Source organism: Enhydra lutris, unplaced genomic scaffold (assembly GCF_002288905.1).
Source record: "Enhydra lutris kenyoni isolate GAN:26980312 unplaced genomic scaffold, ASM228890v2 scaffoldscaffold2, whole genome shotgun sequence".
Lineage (NCBI taxonomy): Eukaryota > Metazoa > Chordata > Mammalia > Carnivora > Mustelidae > Enhydra > Enhydra lutris.
Window position 1 is genome coordinate 72,408,114 of NW_019154086.1, and position 22,632 is coordinate 72,430,745.

General features: G+C 36.4%; 1 pseudogene; it reads left to right on the plus strand.

The window, feature by feature from the left end:
- Positions 1 to 18,781: 18,781 nt before the first annotated feature.
- LOC111151922 lies at positions 18,782 to 22,403 on the plus strand (annotated as a pseudogene).
- The last annotated feature ends 229 nt before the right edge of the window (positions 22,404 to 22,632 follow it).

Genomic DNA, 22,632 nt, shown 5'->3' on the forward strand with positions numbered 1-22,632 from the left:
AATGGCTCAAATACCCACAGTCCCCACTTCTGTTACGTTACCTTATTTCCCACAACCTGCGGCTATGGCTTCATAGGAAGTTCTTTATGATAAATTGACAGAGAAAGAGAAAATTTGAGCCTGGTTTAGAGATGGGTCTGTATGATGGGCAGACACCTTCTGGAAGTGGATAGCTACGGCACTATAGCCCTTCTCTGGGACATCCCTGAAGGACAGTGGTAAAGAGAAATCCTCTCAGTGGGCAGAACTTCAACACTCTATCTGGTTGTTCATTTTTTGTGGAGGGACAACTAGCTAAATGTTCAGTTGTATATCAATTCATGGCTATGGTCAATGGTTTGATGGGATAGTTGGGGTCTTGGAAGGAATATGATTGGAAAATTAATAAGAAAGAGATTAGGGAAGAGGTATATGGATAGGCCTCTCAGAATGGGTGAAAAATGTAAAAGTATTTATGTCCCATGTGAATGCTTACCAAAGAATGACTTCAGTAGAGGGGGATTTTAATAATCAAGTGGGTAGGATGACCCATTCTGTGGATACCAGTTAGCCTCTTTTCCCAGCCACCATTGTCAATGCCCAATGAGCTCATGAACAAAGTGGCCATGGTGGCAGGTTATGTACAGCTTAGTAACATGGGTTTCTACTCATGAGGGCCAACCTGGCTACTGCCACTGTTGAGTATCCAATGTGCTAGCAGCAGAGACCAACACTGAATTTCTGATATAGAGACATTCTCTGGAATAATAAGCCAGCTACCTGGCTGATTACACTGGAGCACTTCCATCATGGGAGGATCAGCATTTTGTTCTTACTGGAATAGACAATTACTCTGGATACAGATTTGCCTTCTCCAAATGCAATGCTTCTCCTAAAACTACTGTTTATGGACCCACAATGCCTTATTTACACTCATGGTTGTCCACATGGCATCGATTCTGATCAAGGAACTCACTTCAAAGCAAATGGGACCATATTCTTGAAATTTATTGGTCTTACTGAAATCTGCCTGTGTGAAACAGCTGACTTATAGAGTGGTGGAATGATCTTTTGAAGACTCAGTTGCAGTTCTGGCTAAGTGGCAACACTTCACAGGGCTGTGGCAAGGTTCTTGGGAGTTCATAGATAGTCTAAATCAGTGTTCAACATGTGGTGCCATTTCTTCCACAGTCAGGATTCATGGATCCAGAAATAAGAGGTAGAAATGGGAGTAGCACCACTCCTTATTACCTCTAATAATCTGAGAAGAAAACATACTCCACTCATGGTCCACATGATCTTTATACCCTACTGGTCAAGAAGTCTTAATTCCAAAGGGAAAAATGCTTCCACTAGGAGACACAGAAATGTTTCCACTGAACTCAAGTTAGAACTGCCACCTAAACACTTGGAGATTCTTATGCCTTTGAATCAACAAGTAAAGGAAATATTTACTATATTGGCTATATGATTGATTCTGAGTCTCAAAGAAATGGACTACTACTCTCAATGGGGATAAGGAAGAGTATATCTGGAATATAGGAGATTCCTTAGGGCATCTCTTAGTACTACCATGCCTTGTGATTAGAGTCAATGGAAAACTACAAATCAGTTCGAGCAGGACTAATAGTAGGCCAGACCCTCAGGAAGAAAATTTGTGTAATTCTACCTGGTAAAGAACCATGACCAATTCAGGTGCCTGCTGATTGTGAAAGGAATAGATTATTGATGAAGGTAGTTATAAACACCAGCTATGGCCATGTGACTAGTTACAGAAATAAGGACAATAATTGTTATGAGTATTACCCCCTGATTTTGTTATGAATATATGTATGTGGCAATATCTTTATTTTCTTCCCTTTGTTATCCTCTTTTCATATAACATAAGATGTACTAAGTTTACATCATAATAATTAAATTGTAGGTCAGCAAGGAGAAGAGGTCTTTACATACTCTTCTGGGGTAAGTATTTGTGTATTTTCAGATGTACACAGGAGAATGGAAGGTGGAAATATGGCCTTGTTATTGTCTTTATTTTGAGAATAAGTATATTTAAAGAGATGCATATGGGTGCCTAAACGACAAATGGTAGACTTTAAGGGTCAATTGGATGTGTCAACTCGTAAGCTATACTGCCTGGTTGTTTGGTCAAACATCATTCTAGATGTTGCTGAAAAGGTATCTTTTAGATGTGATTAACATTTAAACTTGTAGACTTAGATTAAAGGCAATTACCTCCTATAATATGGGTGAGTCTCTTCTATATCAGCTGAAGATCTTAAGAGTGAAAACTGAAGCCCCCAGAAGAAGAAGAAATTCTGTTTCTGGAATGCCTTTGGACTCTAGACAACAATAACTCTTCCCTGGATCTGCAGCCTGCCAAACTGCCCTGTAGATTTTGGACCTGCCAAGTTTTACAATTACATGAGCCAATTCCTTAAAATAAATCTATCTATATATACATCCTATTGGTTCTGTTACTTTGGAGAATCCTGACTAATATAACTAGTAATGTCTGCCAGAGTGGACTTCAGAAGTGTGTGGGATTTTTTTTTTTTTTTTTACATTATAGTTTTACATTTTACTTTATATGTTTTTTCCAACTATAATACACTTAAAAATGAAGACAATTGGGGCACCTGTGTGGCTCAGTAGGTTGGGCATCTGCCTTCAGCTCAGGCCATAAGATGGGTCCTGGGATCATACCACCCCCCGTTGGGCTCTCTGCTCAGTGGGGAGTCTGCTTCTCTCCCTCTCCCTTTATCTGACGCTCCCCCTGCTTGTGCTCTGTCAAGTAATAAAATCTTTAAAACAAATGAAGACAACTTACATGGAATAATATTATTATTTAACAGGTGAAGGAATTAAAACTCTTGAGTGGCTAAAGGGAATTCTAAAGATGATAGAAATCATAAATATCGGGTCCAGGATTGACATTCATATTCTAGAACAACAAATATCACAGGGGCTTTCCAAGGGACAGTATTCATTTATTCCTATTAAATTCGACTTGGGCAACATTTTTACTTATTCATAAAATGAACATAATTATATCTAAAATCAGAAGATTATTTGAAAATTGATTGAGTTGTGTGTTCTGGGCATTCTGGATAGTATCATATATTTAATAATTTATATTGATATTTCTTATAAAAGTAAAAGTGCTGCTTTTTGTTTTAAATCCATTCCTTTTATAAAGAAATCATATTTTGCTAAAATGTAAAATGATTTTATAATAAAAGCCGTGATTTGAAAAAATTTTTGCTTTTTTTAAAAAAGGATTTTTAAATGATTAGGTTTAATTGAGAAATCTTTTAAAATAAAACCTAGAGACACTATTGTAAAATCTAGTTATGTACTCTTTGCTAATAAGGCAAAATGTTGTCTGAGCACCCTGGGTTTTGGAGGTTTCAGGTTCAAGGGAGTCAGTGAAAAGTAATACCAAGTATAAATTCATGCTCCAAAATGTCTAAGAATGCCTTTAGATTTTTCTTAAAAAACTTCAGCATTAATGTGTAGAAAGCACTTACGAAGGGTTTTATCTGTAATTTCCCCCAAAGACCCTTTCGGAAAATGATTGATTGGCATTTGGCAGACATCCTTTATTGTGTTATAGTTTTGTTATGGTCCTTTAAGCTTCAATATTAGGGAAAAAATTTCAAAGTATGCACTTCTGTATTATTCCCAAAGGTAATAATAAGAGGATTAAATACAATCAGTTTTCTGAGTCAGGCAGAGCCATAAATATGGTATTGAACATATGTTGAAACAGTCTATAAGGTTTCCGAGAATGAAGAATGAGCTAAAGATTTTTTTACTCTAAAATTCTTTCTATTCAAAATTCCTTCTATCCTTCTATTCAGTTGCAAAAAGCAACTGAAGCATGCCAAAAATTGTAGATTCATGTTCAGTAACCACCAGCATCATGGAAATTTTGATGCTGAAATCCAATTCAGGTACATCTCATATATGGAATAATAACATCTATACTAAAATCAAGAGTTTCAACAGGCAGCAGAGAGATGCTAAAAGCAACTCTGTAATTTTTAATAGACCTTTTTATTTAAAAATGAGTCTCAGTAATTTGATCTCTGGTTTTCAGAACAAAAATGTAATTCTGTCTGGCTATATATCTGAATTCTAACACTGTAATAGCCATTTTTACTGGAAGTATTGAACCTATCGACAGTGTTGATAAAGTTGATCTCTCTCTCTTTCTCTACACTGCCTTTTAAACTTTTATTTCCAAGTCACCCCACTTGATTGGTTTTCTTCCCAGCATACTGGTTGTTGAGTGGTCGTTGTCAGTTCCTTCTCTTTTAACTGATCCCTTCACATGGCCTAGACCTTAGTTTGTAGACTTCTCTTTTTTAGCTAAAGATTTATGCTGATCTCATCTAGTCTTGTAACTTTAAAAACATATGCTGATGTCTCCCCAATCTTTCATACCTCTTGGCCAAATTGTGGTCCCAAACTACAGACTCATAGGTCTAATTGCCTATTCAATAGCTCTAGTAGACAGTCTAATAGACATCACAAATGTAGCGTGTATAAAACTTTTAAATTCCAGACAATCTGTCCTCTAGACATCTGTTTCACTTTCATTCTTCCTCGTGAACAAGCTGAAACCTCAGGAGCAATAGTCACGCCCTTTCTTTCTCTCACATTCTGTATCAAATCTGTTAAGGAATGGTGGTGGCTCTAGCTTCAGAAAGTATCCTCCACTGTTACCTGCTTGGTCTGAATTATCCTCACCTCTTGCCTGTACACTGAGGTATCCCTGTAAAATCGAAGTCAAACTATGTCATATGTCCTTCTCTCTGGGTTAGAAGCTGAAGTCCAGAAAATGGCCAGTATGGTCTCTCATGTTCTGTTCCCCCTCTCTCCTCTCTGACTTCTTCTACCATTGGCACACATGTTCAGTCAGCTTCAGTGCACTTGTTTCCTTGATGTTTTGTGAACACACCAGATATATTCTTATTTTGAGGTTTTTGCTCTAGCTGTTCTGGAATGTTCTTCTACCAGATACTAATTTGGCTGAACTTACCACCTTTTTAAAATTTCACCATTTCAATGAGGTCTACCAGATCACCACAATTAATACTAAATTCTGACCTCCTCCCACACCTCCCCTACTGCTCTTAACTTCTCCAAACTGGACCTCTCAACTCCCTTTACCATGCCTGATTATTTTATTTTTTTCCATAGAACTTCCCCCATCTAGAATATAAGACATTTAGCAGACATTTGAAATAATTTTTAATGAATAAATAAATTAATATGAGAAAAGATACACATTCTGGCCCAAATTTCATCTGCAGGCAAGAAAAATTAAGTAGAGTGAGTTTGAAGGGGACAGTAGTTTGAAAAAAGAAAAGTTTTTCTTTGTAATCTACCAAATTCAGTTTTTTCTCTTTTATAAATTTAACATTTTCATGCAAAAAACATTTTCATATTATCTAGTATAGATAACAGAACTATGTGTTTGGGAAGAAGATACAGTGATTGACAAAGGGAAACGGTAGGATTGCATAGAACTAATGCAGCATTGCTGTGATCTGAGGAGTGACCAAAACTCCAAAACCGAGAGGACTTCAAAGATAACTTCAAAGCACCTGAGTTTTAAACCGGGTATAATGTCTGGCGTGATCTGGCAGGTTTTGAAAGGATAACGTTCTGTCTGAGTTATGATAAAACGTCATAAAGATTTATGCATTTCTTGGAGCTTATGATTTGTATATTTCCTTCATCTTTCCCTTCATTTGTTATTATAAATCCCAGCTGTTATTGTATGAATTTTTAAAGGACTGTGGGCTATATATTTTCCTGCTAGAAACTGTTTGGATGTTTTCAATCCATGAAATGTTTTCAGATTTTGAAAACTTCACAACTGAAAGGGACTCCTTAGAGAATAGGAAAAAAAAAAAAAAAAAAAAAAAAAAAGGACAAGTCCTAGCATATATTGTTAGTATCATTAAACATTAGAAAAGCATAGTTCAATGTTAAAAGTTTCTAGTAGAACGAGGAATTAAAAATAAATGAAGGAATTATATGGAAAACAGCAGATATCTCTTGGGACTAGAGGGGGTAAAAACTCGAACAGATGAGCATTGACAAAAGTATGTTTTTTTAAATGTTAAATTGCTTATTATTTCTTTGAGAATTGGGTATGTGTATGTCAACAGTAAAATTTTCAAAGACACTCTTTGGGCTAACCTAAAGTAAATTGCTTAATTGTGTTTCATTAATAATCAAACATTTTTGGCTTATATTAAAATATCCACTTCTGATATAAAATAGGTTTACTTTATTCTTGCTTCTTAACATACTGAAAGGCAATAACAAGTTGCTTTTGAGTAACTATGAGGCAATCTTAAAGAAATCAGCATGACTGTTAACTTTTGACACTTTGTAGTTGGAGTGGGAACACACCCAAGAGTGATTTGGGGAGTAGGAGAGGGAGCCAGCATCCTCTGTGCCATTTTTCTGACCTGGATTATATATTATACTCAAAGTTTTACTATGAGATTGTGGCAATAAATAGAGTTGTTTTGAGATTGTTTCTATGAAAAAAAATCAGGAATGTTGGAAAAATGTTATTGTAAAATATGAAATTATAAGCATTTACATGAAATTGTCCTTCTTACAAAACCAAAATTAATATGAAAACTTTTAAGTTTAATTTTTTGTAATTTTAATTATGCATCAATTAAATCAACTATAAAATGCACATATATGTATGAAGTCCTCTTGAAATCATCATTCATAAATGTTCAGCCTTTAATAAAATATGCCAAAACAAAAAGAATATTTAACTGCTTTACAAACACTATGGGATTATATGTAATGTATGGAGTATATGGGAAGAAAGGAAATTTTCATCCTATTTTTTAGACTTGGTATTATACGTTTCCTAATATACAATAATATCAAAATTATTTTGTGTTTAAGTAGTTGTAATATTATATATTAGGAGGCCACATAATACCAAATTTTTTCATATTAATAGAATTAATACTCTTTCTCATGTTAAAAAATTAATGTTTTCTTATATTAAAAATACAAAATATCACAAAATACTCTCAGTGTGCAAAAAGTAAGACTGTGGTGTGCTGTCTAAAGTGATTTATGATCTTCCAATGCTTATAGTACTGTCAAGTTTCAGTTTTGGATCACACTATTATAACGTGTCAAACAATTTTAAAAATACTCCAACAGTTGACTACACCTGTTTCCACTTTGCAAATCCTTTCAAGTTCATAGTACTTTGATCGAAAAGGAAATATTTAACTTCTGTCTTTCTTTTTCAATCTAAAAGTTGAAATTTTTTTCTTATTGTAGCTTTTGTATGGTATATTAACTTTGTGGGATAATAAATTGTTGAGATTAGTTAAGTTTCTTTTATTTGATCATCTGTAAGGAGATTTTTCACAGAATTTCAACTGGTTTGTTTCCAAAGAGATGAGTAGACCAAAATGCAGTAAAATTTTATGAAATTATATTACCACATCCTAATGAATAAAATCTTTTAACACTTAATTAAAATATTTTTGGTATGCATTTCTAAATTTGACATATATATCTACTTATATGCATGTTCTCCATTTAAATATTTAACAACATCTCATGGTTAGGCCAAAAGTAGGACACATTCATCATGCCGTTATTATTTAACATTTTGGCCAGCTTACCTATTTTTGGCAGCTTCATGCAAATGATGTTCTTGTTATCTTAACACTTTCATGTGACCCGTCATTGGAAGTCACCATTTCTCTGTTCGATCACCCCTAGTAGGCTGAAATCATGAAGATGAAATGAAGCCATCTTACTATTATTTCCCTCACTCTTAGCACATGCATTTGATTAATTCTAGATTGCATTAAGAAGGGTGTAGGAAAACACATTTAAACTGTGAAAATAGCAATAACATAAATTTTCCTAAGAAGATGCTGAAAAGCATTCTGCAGATAAAAAATATTGTAGAATGCTGCAGGTGAATTTGGCAATGTTGAGTTAATAGAGCATCATTTTTTTTCATTATGCATTAGATTTTATGTATATTGATTATCTCAGTTTTCAGACATTCTCTAGTCTGGTGAGGCACTTTGAGAAATTCTCGTTTTCAGTCCATTGTGGAATTTTAATAAAGGGATTAACAGTGTCTTAGCCCGAATAAGTTATCACATAAATATAAAAGAAACAAGTATAGCCAAGAAATCCCCCTTGGCAGGAATATTGTAAATTGGGTGAGAAATTTCAAAATATATTATTAAAATGCTCAAGGAATATTTCTAAGGATGTAATCTAGTGTGCTGTTTAGGTTACTTTTTTAAAAAGATTTATTTATTATTTAGGTAACTTCTTATAGCTACAAAGTACTTTTTAAAAAATGAATACATTTATTTCTTCAATAAGCCCCATTTAAAAAAAATAAAGCTTGGGAGTAAAAATCACAATTCTTACTGGAAAGAATATAATTTTAAGAGAAACTTCAGTATTTCTATGGTGGATCATTCCTGTCTGCCAAGAATGACTTTTGTGCTAGGCCTTTGTTGAGCTGTGTTTATTGTTACTTAGAAATTAGGCTCTAAATGCAATTTGCAGGCACAAGCAATAGTAGCTTATGCTTTCTAGAGTTATATAATGAACAAAATAGAGAAATTTAAAATTATATTTTCTTACTTATGGAAAATGAGACAACCTTTAAAACTCTTGAAGTATATTCCAAAGAGAGTTAGACTGGCAACTCTCTCTAAGGTGGAGCTGGTAAATCAGCCATGGTTTGCAGGAAGAAGAAAAGATATACAATGTTTCCAAAACTGACAATTTTCTCTGTCCTCCAGTTGGTAGCAAAGAACATAATAGCATCTACATCATGGCGTTGGTCTGAGGGTTGAAAACCATCTTTGGGAGACATCTAATAGCTTCCAGGCATATAATGAGATTCTGAACAATAATACCCTAACATAAAGAGAATGTATCAGCAATCTCAAGACATTCATTTAAAATCATAATCATACTATTACAGCTACATTATTTGCATCACTGTTACTTTCCTGGAGAGCATCAGCATCATAATCACTTTCTCTGATTAAGTTCTTGGCTCCACGATGGCACCTTCCTAAGACATGTTGATGATCTGGAATAATATTATTTAAAACATCCAGCATAGTTCTACCATTTGTTTTTTTCTTTCTTTTTTTTTTTTCCTTTCTTTTCTTTTTTCAAGAGAAAAAGAACATGCGCATGTATGAGCAGAGTTGGGGGTGCTATTGCGGGGGGAGAGGGAAAGGGAGGGAGAATATTAAGCAGACTTCATGCTCAGCGTGGAGCCCAGTGTGGGGCTGATCTCACAAACCTGAGATCATGACCTGAGCCGAAACCAAGAGTTTGATGATGAACCGACTGAGCCACACAGGTGCCCCCAGGGTTGTCTGACTACTTTTATATCTTTTGTGCTCAGTAATACCCAAGCAAGGGATTTATTAGAAAAGCTATTTTAGCTACATTTTGTTACCCTTTAAACCCTGTTTCATTTTAAGTTAACCCCCAAACACTGTTTACCCTGATCTTTTTTATTTTATTATGCCTTCCTCACTGGTGTTCATGTCTACTGTCATGTCTTATGGAATGGTTAATTACTCGGGTAGGCTTAACTACCACAACTTGTTCTTTCTTTAGTTATGATGAACATAAATAATGGAAGTAATAGCAGAAAAATTAGGAAAAAAAATCCCCTTGTTTTCACTAAATCATTTACTAGTATGGAATTTAGCATAGAGTAAATTAAAAGATGCTATAGACTATGCTTCTTTTATATTCAAAGTCTTTTTTCACTTGCTCTCTTGTCAGCCTAGTTCGATAAACCGTTAGGGATAAGTATATAATGAAGTTGTATGTTTTATTTTTTATTTTTATTTTTTAAAGATTTTATTTATTTATTGGACAGACAGAGAGATCACAAGTAGGCAGAGAGGCAGGCAGAGAGAGGGGGGAAGCAGGCTCTCACTGAGAAGAGAACCCAGTGTGGGGCTCAATCCCAGGACCCTGAGATCATGACCTGAGCCAAAGGCAGAGGCTTAACTTCCTGAGCCACCCAGGTGCCCCTAGTTGTATGTTTTAAAAACATGTTATGATTCAATTAATTCATTGAATTCAATTGAATTCAATGTTTTCTACCAAAGACCCCAAGTTTTTTTTTAATTTTACTTAATAATAGTTTTTTTTAAAGTAAAATATAATACTCATAATTATAATGTGGATACCTTGTCCTAGGGTTCATTACTCAGGGCATCAAAACATCATGTCTAATTCCATTTCATACTCTCCATGCCATCGGCAACATCAATTCAATATCACCACTAGAGACCACATACTACATACTTTATGTTTCTTTGCATGTTTTTCCCCTTGTCTCATTTTTCCTGGCTTAAGCCATCCCATTCACAATTTCTCTGACTTGGTCTTTTGGAGTCTTTCTTCCTATTTTTTTATTTCCTTCTTTTTCTTGACTTCAAGCCTATTGTGTCTTTTGAATACTACTTCTTTGACCTTGTTGATTTGCATTAAATTACATTTGAAATTTTTTAAATTATGTAATATGTTATTAGGCCTAACAGTGGCTTTCCATTCTGGCCCACATGTTGGGAAAAAAAAAAAAAGGCCATATTAGTTTGCCAGGGCTGCCAACATAAGACTGGGTGGCTTGCACAACAGACAATTTTTTTTTTCCCTCAAAATTCTGGTGGCTAGGCGCCTGAGATCAGTGTCTGCAGGACTGTTTCTTCTGAAGCCTTTTTCCTCAGCTTGTACATGGTGTATGCCTCTGGTCTGCCTGCATCCTAACCTCCTCTTTTCATAAGGACATCAGTCATATTAAGTTGGGGCCCATCCAATATGATCTCATTTTATCTTAATTACATCTGCGGAGGCCCTATCATAAAACAGTCATATTCTGAGGTACTGTGTTAGGGCTTCAACATATGACTTTGGAGGAGACACAATGAGATTGAAATACTGATATAGAGCTTGTTCCTTTTCCTGAATAACCTCTAATAGAAATCCAGTGTCCTCATGAGCTCATCCTTCTGGCTGTCCAAGGGATATCTCTCTACCACCCCAATTACATATCTCATTTTACAATGTTTATTGCGTTTAGGACTTTACCAAACTGCACACACTCATCTCAAAAATTACTTATCTATTTATAGTTCCTAACCTCTGGTGGAAAGGTTAAAAAAAAAAAATTCTAGTTGTACCAAATGAGATCGTGAGGGCCAAAATGATAAACCGCTACACATTCTGGATAATGTATTTCCCTTACCCAAGGACCCTCTGAAAATGCATACATTTAATAATAGAAGCAAAAATAATGGCAGGTATTTGTAGAGCAGGATGCGTACTTTGGGGGGTTATATGAGATTTAGGAACCTTGAAGTTATGTTGCAAATGTGGTCTTTTACTGAATATTTGTCATTGTACATAGGATCATTTAAAATGACTCTCCTTATCTATAGGAAAATGTCCTGTTTGCTTGTTGGTTTACAATTTTCTCTTGTGAAAAACATGGATCTTCAAACTTCATTGAATCTGTATTCTTGAGGGATGTAGAGTGACAATGACCAGGCACAATTGTCCATATGACCTTAATCATTGAGCTAAATCAAATAAAATTAGTAATACTAAGTACAGACTGTATCCAAAATAATACATTTGTGGCTAATTGATTGTGCTAATTTGATAAGAAGAGACATCACAATATGCCTCAGAGTCACAGGCTTTCTCCCAACCCTCTCAGGGCTCTATTTTGCAAACTAATGGAGACACAGAATAGCATAAATGTGGCTTTCCAGGTGTAAGTGTCAGAACGGAACAGGCACTTCTGAGACAAAAAATGTTGAAATATCTGGAATATTTTAATGCTTGGTGAGAGATATTTGAGATCTGGTACATATGGTAAGCATCATACCTACCCAAGTATTTTTCCTTTCTACCTTCACCCTCGGTAATTTTCAAAATGTGTGGGGTTAAGGTGGGAATTATATAAGCATCTGGACCCTGTTCTCCCTTAAGATAGAACAAAAGGTATGAAATAGGGAACACTTCTGCATGTTGGTGTATTTACAAATCACTTTGGGTATTCCCCATGATTCAGTCACCAAGTGATTGAAGGGTGATGATGTTTACAAATTAGTATTTCCTTTTCTGTGAAGTTTCAGGCTTAAGGCTTAAGCATCTTCAGGAAGACAGCCCCACAGCTGCTGCCTTCCTGATGAGCTACAGGAATCAGAGATAGGCAGGTACAAAAGGAAATTGGGACAAGAGCATATGTCCAGAGTAGAAGAATGAATGCTGACTCACCTTCAGGACGCAAAGCCCTAGGCCAGGCACTGACAAGTTCTTTGGACTCTCGTTTGCACCCAACACATCACATCAGATTTTTTTCTTTTCCAAGAGGTTTCCCTAAATAGGATGCTCTGATTTTAGCCGAAAGCTTATTCATGTTCTTATAACTGAAGGAACATCTGCTGGAAGTTCTGATTACAGCTTCAAAGCTGGAAAGTAGAGTACGTATTAAAATAAATATCTTGATTTCCTTCAAAATGAGATTACTAAGATTTTATCTAGGCAAACTGTTCAAATCCTACCTAGACAAATTAGTTATGTCACAACAAAACAACTTAAAAAGTTAAAAAGAAAAACATTTAGAAAAAATTCATCTCTAGGCATCGCATACATTTCTACCAGTAGTTGATTTTATAAAATTGCCATCTTTCACTTTTCTTAGTTTTGAGATGTCAGTGAATGTTATGTTACATAACTTACTGCTTATAATGATCCTTTAATGCCATATTTCAAGTACCCAATGAATTATATTATTGATCTTCTTGTTTCCTACTTAAATATCTAATGTTGCTGACCTAAATAATTTAATGAAAACAATGATTACTTAAAATAAAATGATGCTGGTATTTTTATATTGTGGGACTACTTTAAAAATCTTGCATAAAATCTGCGTGCACTAGTGTCTACACTGCACAAAGTATTACAATAATTGACTACAGTAATCCAAATATTTTATTCATCATGCTCTCTTTAGGATATAAAATTAATAGCTAGCACATTACACAGCCAGATTTATATAATTCCATTTAGACAGGCACCCTGGTTATAAATTCAGTGTTTTAATTTTCCCTGAGTGTGAAACATACTTATATATTATTTTTAAAACGCAAAAATAATGATCTTGTTGAGAAGCGTTGGCATTATCTATTCTCAAAACAGTCTACAAGAACCTAGCTGTCTTTCTTTTTTTAATCCCTTCTCCTTTGGGAATGTAAAGCTATTACACAGTTGTCTCAGTTGCTACTTGGCATTCAAACCAGATCCTTGAGCTGCCAGACATTTCTAAATCCCACTCTCTCCACTTTTCCCAAGTAGTTTACAGTTCTAGTGTGGCACCCATAAGCTGCATCTCTTAAGGGAACATCCGGCTGACAGCAGCAGAACAGGCCGTCCCGCGGTTCAGGTCTCTCCACGAAGACTGTGGCGCACTTAACAAGTTGACATGCATCCAGCCATCTAACTCGCTGGCCTTCTCAAAGGCCAATTTATATTTCAAATCCGTTCCTCTAAGGCATTCCTCCAGGACAGAAATATTCTAAATCCACAATCCAGAAATTTCAAAACCTCATGAAGCTTGTAGCGCTATGTTTGGCAATAAATTATTATTATTTTTTTCCTCACTTAAATGATGACGTGTGCCTCTCACTAGTTTAAATGCTTTGCTAAGGCTTCAAATGCCCGGTATTAGCTTTTTGGAGATGGTGGCTTCCACATGCATAAAAAGTGATAGCATGCTCACTTCCCCCATTTAATCAAAGGCACGCGAGTGCGTGTGCGTGAGCATATGCGTGCAAACACAAATGTCTGAGGCGGGAAATCAAATTTAAAAACCTGCTATGTTGTGTTGAATATAAAAGTGACCAGGAACTTGTTTTTGAGATCTATATTAACAGACATTTTGTAAGAAGGCAAAGTTAATATGCCCCTGGAGCTACTATTTAAATGACTTTAGCTTTATGGTCTTTTAATGTGGGACCTTTCAGCCTGGAAATGAGGTGGATTTTCCATCCTCTGACTGAAATCTCTCAGCAGGGTAGCTTCCCCACTATCCTCGGAGCAGCTGTTAGTAGCAGGAGGAAACGTGTCCTGCAATAAAATTGATTGCTTCAACCTACACTGCTCTCCAGCTCTCCACAGCTCCACTTTTTGTTGGGTCTCTTAGCACCTGCTCCCCAAAGCACCAGATCTTATCTCCAATTGGTCTAAATGCAAATTCCAAAAAGAGAATGGATGCCCAGAAAAGCAATAAGGTGGTTCTGTGAGAATTGTAAGGAGTCGAGTGGCTGTTATTGCCGAGGTCTTTATGAAGATAACAGGAAAGGTCTGCCAAGGCAGGGGTTTTATTGTGATTAAGATCTTAGTTCTAAATCAAGACATGGCAGCCGGCATCCCTAAATCATTCCTCTGTAGACACTGGGGAGAAGGACAGAATGCATTGAGTGAATTTCCAGCAATATTGAGCCTTATGAATTTCCCCCATCTTCCTGGAAACCTCACATGTGGATAAGTAACACCTACTTGATATTTCCTTTCAGATTCCTGAGGATCAGTTGTCAACCTTTTGAAATGTCCCTTTCAGTATAACACAGGAGCTGGTATTGTCATAATTTGGTAATATAAGAGAAGCAGTTCAGCCTTAAGTGTCAAGAGTGATTGGTGTGATGGCAAATTGTTAATCTTAATTTTAAAATGCCACAATACTTCATTTTAGCAATTAATAACTGTCACTGAGTCTTTATACAGGAGAGTCTGGTTGTACCTTACTCCAATTTAACATTAAAGTAATATTCAAATCAACTTGCAGACAACTCTTCCTGATGAAATATTCTGAATTATTAATTCTTATCTTAATGCGGTCTATGTGTTGCTGTATCATTCTTAAAGATATGTACTGTGATTTGCACATACATTTATTTCATTTTTTTCATTTGGATCACACTTAGAATATTATAAAATTTGGAAAGTTAGTTAAACATAGCCATTATGTGCAACTTTTAAAGTATTCTACCAATAACGTGGATATTGGGAACAACTTATCCCTTCCCATGCCGTTTTAGTGATGTGCAGTTTTCAATTTTTTTTTAAAGAAAAATATCTTCCAAGTTTAGAACTAAAACAATTTAGTCTAGAAAAAGCCATCATGAAATACACAGTAGTTGGCCAAGCCAAAAAACAGCAATGAAGTAATTAGTGGGAGAAATATGTGTCCTGTTTAGAATAGAGAAATAGAGTTTCTTTCCCCTTCAAGGAGAACTATTTGTCTAAGATGGTTTAACAATTTTACCACTTCATAAAGAATTAAAGACATATGAAGGGTTAGATGGAAAAAATATAGAAACTGAATTTGAGCAGGGTTGTTAATATTACTCTTAGGGCATTCTGTTTGGGAGTTCCTTGCACATAACAGTGGGATTTTGGAGAAGATAATTTGTCCATTGACAGAATTATGTGACTCCTAAGACTGTCCAATTTAGGAAGTCATTATTTGCCTCACAGTTTTGCTTACCAGTGAACTCAGCAGGGTTCCTTGCTATAGATAATTTCACATTAATTTTCACTGAAGAATTTGTTTTAAAAAGTGAATGTGCTGATACATTCAAACATAGAATTTTAAAGCACAGATCATTCCCCATTTTAATGTGACATTAAATTAATATATGTAAGAAGACGGCAAGTACATGCAATTTCATGTTAAGATCGCAGCAAGAATATTCAGAGGCATGGGAATAAAAAAATACTTATTTGTGAATAAAAATCTAATGGTCTGATTTCTAGGAACAGACAATGCTGCTACAGAATCTCCTCATTGCAAACCCTAAAATGGAATAAGAGAAGTTGACTGACTTAAGTCTGCCTAAACAAAAATGTACTAGATCTATTATTCTAATATGCCAATTTCAGTGGGAGAGAAATCCAAGAGTGTAGTGGATTAGAGTAAGAATATTGGTAAGGCAAAATGAATAGGAAGAGTTGGGTTTGTTAGAAGGAAACTGTTATCTGTTTCCTCAGAACATTTTCAAAAATTAGCGCATGTCCTGAGACTCCTTTCTCCACCAAGAGATACTGAGGCAGTGGGAGGAATTGGATAAGAACAAGATACAGCAAATGGTCTAGCCTGGGAAGCTACTTTATTCTCCCAGACATCTTTCACCCAGAGATACTAAAGCATGTGGGCAGAATGGACAGGAAAGACCTAGTCAAAATAAGTAGCTGGGTGATAGATCCTCTTTATCTTCAAGAGCAAGAGACTCTTCTTCTCCATGCACAGATAGGGGTCAGGTGGGCAGAAGGGCAAGAAGGACTAACACACAGCAAGGAGCCTGACCCCAGACGCCTATTTGACCCCACGGGTATAGACTCCTTTCCCTGTCCAGAGATACCAAGTCCATCAGAGACACAAGCAAGAGGGAACGCCACTATATTTTTCATCCATTAGTCACCTCAGGTGCCAAGAAAACTCTTTCCACCCCCACCAAGAACACCAGAAAGAGATAAGTGGGAGCCCCAGTAGCATCTGAAAAATCAAGCAGACTAAAGTAACACCACAAAAGCTCTGAAAATTAAACTGACATTGGAACTAAAGCATGCAAGAGTAGGCCAAGATTTGTGTGGTAAACCAAAACAAGGTGATAGCCTCCTAAAATAAAATACTTAAGTAAGACCTAGAAGTTCCTCACATGAGAGATTATGTTTCCATGAAATAACTGAGAATCACTTATCATACTAAGTAACAAGGAAATCACAACTTGAATTAGGGAAGATGTCAACTGATGCCCAAACTGAGATGAAACAGATGCTTGAATTATATGGCAAAGATTCGAAAGCAGTATTTATGTAAAAATACTTTATTTATTTATTAAAAGTAAAAATGCTTTATTGACCAATTACACATTCTTTTGAAACAAATGAAAAAATAAAAATTTCAACAAAGAAATAGAAATTATAAAAAGAGAACCAAATGGAAAATACAAGATTAAAATACATAATAATCATAATAATTTTAAAGACACTTGCTTGATAAGGTCAAAGTAGATTGAAGAGACAGGATAAAAATCAGTGGCTTTGAAGAAAAATATATATAATATACCCAATCTGAAAAACAGAGATAAAATAGGACTGAAAGAAGTTAACAGAGATGTGGATCTGTGAGATCGTAACAAAAGATCCAATACTTGTATCATTGGATTCCCAGAAGAGAAGAAAGGGCACCGGTGAGGCTGAAAGAATATTTGAAGAAATAATGTAAAAAAAAAAATCCCACATTTTGGTGGTAGACACAAATCTACAGATTCAAAAAACCTGAGCAAACCCTAATTAAGACACACTTCTCCAAAAATTCCACATCAGACACACTATTATTTATTTTTGAAAACTGACAACAAAAGAAAAATTCCTGAAAGCAGTCAAAGAAAAAGAACACTTACTTTTAGGAAAAATCCAATTTATACAACAATGAAGTTTTCATCTGAAAACATGGAGGCCAATAGGAGTTAGATCATTTTTAAGTCATGAATTTTATATCCAGTGAAACATTTCTTCAGGAATGAGAAGAAACAAAGATATTTGAAGATGAAGGGAAACTAAGGGAATTTGTCACTATCAGACCTACTCTTAAAATTTTAAACAGAAAGAAATGACAAAAGAATCTTAGAGCATTAGTAAAGAAGAAAAAACAAAAGAAAGTGTAAAATTGTGGGTACATACAATGGGCATCCTTTATTTCATAAGTTCTATAAATCATGTCTGTTGAGTAAAACAAAATTATAACATCATCTGTTACTCTAAACAATGATGTTTCATGATGGGGAAAGTGGAGATCTACCTAAATGGGAATGAGGTTTCCACATTTCACTCAAAGTGGTAAAATGATACTATCAGCAAACTGTTTTAAGTCATATTTGTGTCAAATTAAGTCACATATCAATAACTACCTAAAATCTAAATGGTCTAAATACACCAATCAAAAACCAGAGACTAACATGAGTGGATTAAAAGAAAGAATGACCCAACTGTATGCTGTTTACATAAAACTTACTTCAAATTCAGTGACAAAAGTCAGTTGAGAATAGAATGGTAGAAAAAGATACACTATGCAAATGTAAGTAAAATTTTTAAAAAAAGGTTGGTGGGATGCCTGGGTGGCTCAGTTGGTTAAGCAGCTGCCTTCGGCTCAGGTCGTGATCCCAGCGTCCTGGGATCGAGTCCCGCATCGGGCTCCTTGCTCATCGGGGAGCCTGCTTCTCCCTCTGCCTCTGCCTGCCACTCTGTCTGCCTGTGCTCGCTCTCTCTCCCTCTCTCTCTCTGACAAATAAATAAAATCTTTAAAAAAAAAAAAAGGTTGGTTATACTAATATTAAAGTAGATTTCAGAGCAAGGAAGTTATTATAGAAAAAGAGGGGCAATAAATAATGGTAAAAAAAAGCCCATTAGGAAGACATAATAGTCCCAAATGTGTATGCACAAAATAACAGGGCCTCAAAGTACATAAAACAAAAACTGATAGAACTGAAAGGAGAAATAAACAAATTTACAGTTATTATTGGGAGTGTCAAAGTCCCCTTCTCAGCTACTGATATAAATACTAGAAAAAAAAATCAAGAAAAGATAAAGTTGGGAACAGTCAACCAACAGGATCTAATACATACATATATATATAATATTATATATATTATACATTTTTATCATATATAAATATATATTCATATTATATATATTCTATATTCTATATATACATATATACATATATTTTTCCCAATCACTCATGGAACATTCACTAAAATAATGTGGGCCACAAAAAAAGCCTCAACAAATTTTTAAAAAATGAAATAATGTAGAAATGCTCTTTGACCAGAATGTAATCAAATTAGAAATCAGTAACAGGAAAAAAACAGGAAATTCTCTAAACACATAAAAACTAAACAGCACTTCTAAATAATTCACAAGTATAAGAAAATGTAAGAAAACAGCTCCTGGCTGGCTCAGTCAGTTAAGCAGCTGACTCTTGATTTCAGCTGGGGCCCTGGGATCCAGTTCTGAATTGAGCTGACCCTGGGACTCCCACTCAGTGGAGAGTCTGCTTCTCCCTTTCCCTCTTTCTCTCCCCCATCTCATGCTTGCTCTCGCTCTCTCTCTCTCAAATAAAAAATAAAATCCTTAAAATGTTTTAAAAAAAGAAAATGTAAGAAACACATAGAACTTATTGAAAACAAAAACATAATTTATCAAAATACATAGGCTGTAGCTAAAGCAGTGCTAAAAGAAAAACTTTTGTAGTAAAAATTACTTGTATTAGAAATGAGGAAAGTTTCAAATCAGTAAGCTAAGTTCTTACCTCAAGAAACTAGAAAAAGAAAAGTAAAATAAGTCCAGAGCAAGCACAGGGAAGAAAATAATAAAAAGCATAAATCATTGAATTGAAAATAGTAGAATAATAAATTAATGAAACAAAAAGATTGTTCTTTCTAAAGAACCAATAACATTAATAAAAATAAAAAGTGAGAAAGCAAAAAATCATCAGTATAAGGAATGAAATATGAGCTATCACTACAGATCCTGTAGCCTTTAATAATATCTCAACTTGGATGACTGTCCGGAGAATTATGATGAATAAAAGAGTCTGACCTGACCCTGTAAGGTTACAAACTTTGTAACTCCATTTATATAATATTTTTGAAATGACAAAATTCAGGGATGGAGGGCTCAGTGGTTGTCAGGGAATAAGACTATTGGGGAGTATGTAGGTACAATTCTAATAGTAAATCAGGAAGAATACTTTGATGATGGGATTGTTCAGTTTCTTGTCTGTTGGTGGTAGATACTTCAATCTGCACTTGTGAAATAACATATAGAACTAAATACACACACACATGAATCAGTAAGTAAAATTGGGAAAGTCTGAGTAAGATTGGTGGATTATAATCAATACCAATAATGTGATTCAAAATTTTACCATTCGAGGAAACTAGGTAAAGGGTACACATTATTTTTTACAATAACAAATCAATCTACAATTCTCTCAAAATTTCAATTAAAAATGTATTTTTGCTGAGATTTTTAAAACAGCCATGATCTTCGGACATGCCATTTTACCCATTTTTTTATCTTGATGCCACGAGTTTCTGTGTTTTCTTTTTTTTTTTAAACCCATTTTCTCTCTCCTTCTTCCTTCTTCTAACTCACTCCTATTTTTGGTTCTATATTATAATTTTTCTTTTATTTCCTATGTATGAAACATTTTACACTGGAAAAAAAGGGTTATACTGCATATACTCATTGTAAAAAATTGTAACTGTAATTCCTGGTCAATATTTCAAAATCAAGAATTCTTATTACTTTCCAACTTAGGATCCCTTTATACAGCCAAGCAAATTTTGTAAAATAGTCCTGGCCAGGTTTTTTAACAGTGACTATTAGTTCTTATTACCTATATGTCTACTCTCTTTGGGAAAAATTCTCATTAATCTCATTTCACTGCCAAGTTACTATTATTTATTGTTTATCTTAATGGAAAAGAAAAAAATAACACTTATGCAAGTTAAAACAGCCAGCATGGAAACTCTGTCTTGGCAAAATTCCAATTATGACCATTTTTTATCATGTGATCCATATTAAAATGTTGTGCTTCTATTTAGTATTTTAGTCAATGAGAGTCTACTGATGGCTTGGAAGAGTGATGCATCATAATTCACATTTGTGGGCTCAAAATGAATGCAAAGAGGGAGAGAGTCCACTTACAAGGCTGTTGCTGAAGTGTCAACGTAAAGGTTGCCAACATAAAAAAAGGATATTCCACAGGCAGTACAACCTTTAAATTTTTTTTCTTTCCTTCTTTTAAAATCAAATTTATTCCCAAATTCTCATTTAAAACCTTTTATTGTTACTTGTTTAGGGTTTATATAGTAGTTTTAGTGGTTGAAAATTAATATTTATATTCATACTGATATGTAAGATAAGCAATAACATAAATGTTAATATGCATATTTTTGAGAATATTAGTGTAATTTAGTCCTGGCTGGATATCAAATACTGATTTACATTAAAAGATTTATGGGTGGGGAGCCTAGGTGGAAAAGGGAAGAAGAGGAAATGAAGGGGAATCTGAGTCCCGCTTCAGCGCTGACCGGCGATGCCTGGCTCCGCGGATGAAGCAGTGCCCGTAACCTTCTCTTCATGAAATCTCAGAATATCTCTGGAGGATAGCGGTACCGGAGAAAAGAGGTCTGGTATGGAATGAATCCACATGTCGGTGATAACACATCCATCTTGCAGCGGCAAAGCGAGAACCCCCGGCGCATCGCCGACCCGCAAGTCAGTCCTTCCTTTGACCCGGAACAGCAGCGACAGCCGCCTCTGCGCCCAATGCCCACGTGCCAGCAACAGCGGCCACGTGGGGCTCTGCGGAAACGCCTTCGCAAAGATTTGTCCCCCGCGCTGCCCAGTAGAAAGGAAGGCCCGGGAAGAGCACTGGAGGAAACGGTTTCTGTTTGGAGACAGGCCCTTTTGGTGGGTGCATGAGTCTGGGTACTACAGCCAGGCCCCAGCCCAGGTTCACCAGTTCCCCTCTTCTTGTGAAACTGGTCCAGGCAGCCCTTCTGGACACTGCATGATCACAGGAGCCGCCCTCTGGCCCATCATGACAGCCATCTCTTTCCAGCTGGCCACGCGGACCCGCAGCCACTGGGTAAGGATGATACCCAGCCTGGCTTACTGCGCCTTCCTATTGGCGGTCGGCCTGTCCCGGATCTTCCTCTTAGCACATTTCCCTCACCAGGTGTTGGGTGGCCTAATAACTGGTGCTGTCCTGGGCTGGCTCATGACCCCCCTGTGTGCCCACGGAGCAGGAGCTAAGCTTCTACGGATTGACCTCACTGGCCCTCTTGCTGGGTGCCAGCCTCATCTATTGGACCCTCTTTACACTGGGCCTGGATCTTTCTTGGTCCATCAGCCTGGCCTCCAAGTGGTGTGAGCGGCCTGAGTGGGTGCACGTGGATAGCCGGCCCTTTGCCTCGCTGAGCCGCGACTCGGGGGCTGCCCTGGGTCTGGGCATCGCCCTGCACTCTCCCTGCTATGCCCGGGTATGGCGGGCATACTTGGGACATGGCCAGAAGATAGCCTGCCTTGTGCTGGCCATGGGGCTGCTGGGCCCCCTGGACTGGCTGGGCCACACCCCTTAGATCAGCATTTTCTACATCTTCAATTTCCTCAAGTACACCCTGTGGCCATGCCTGGTCCTGGCCCTCGTGCCCTGGGTGGTGTACACGTTCAGTGCCCACGAAACACCACCCGTCCGCTCTTCCTGACTTCAAGTGCCTCCTGTTCCCATTTGCATCCCCCACCCCAAAAAGCCAACACTCCGTGATCTCCACACTCTGGAAGGCAGCCCCATTCCCTTTCCAGCTCCCAGCAGGCCCTGCTCATCCTCAGTCTCCCACTGCTCTGTCATCTGGTCTTAGCCCCAGAGAAGGGCCTTCTCTCCTCCCAGAAAGGCTGGTCGTCCTGCTTTCCCCCTCTGAGCTCCCAGGGAGCTAA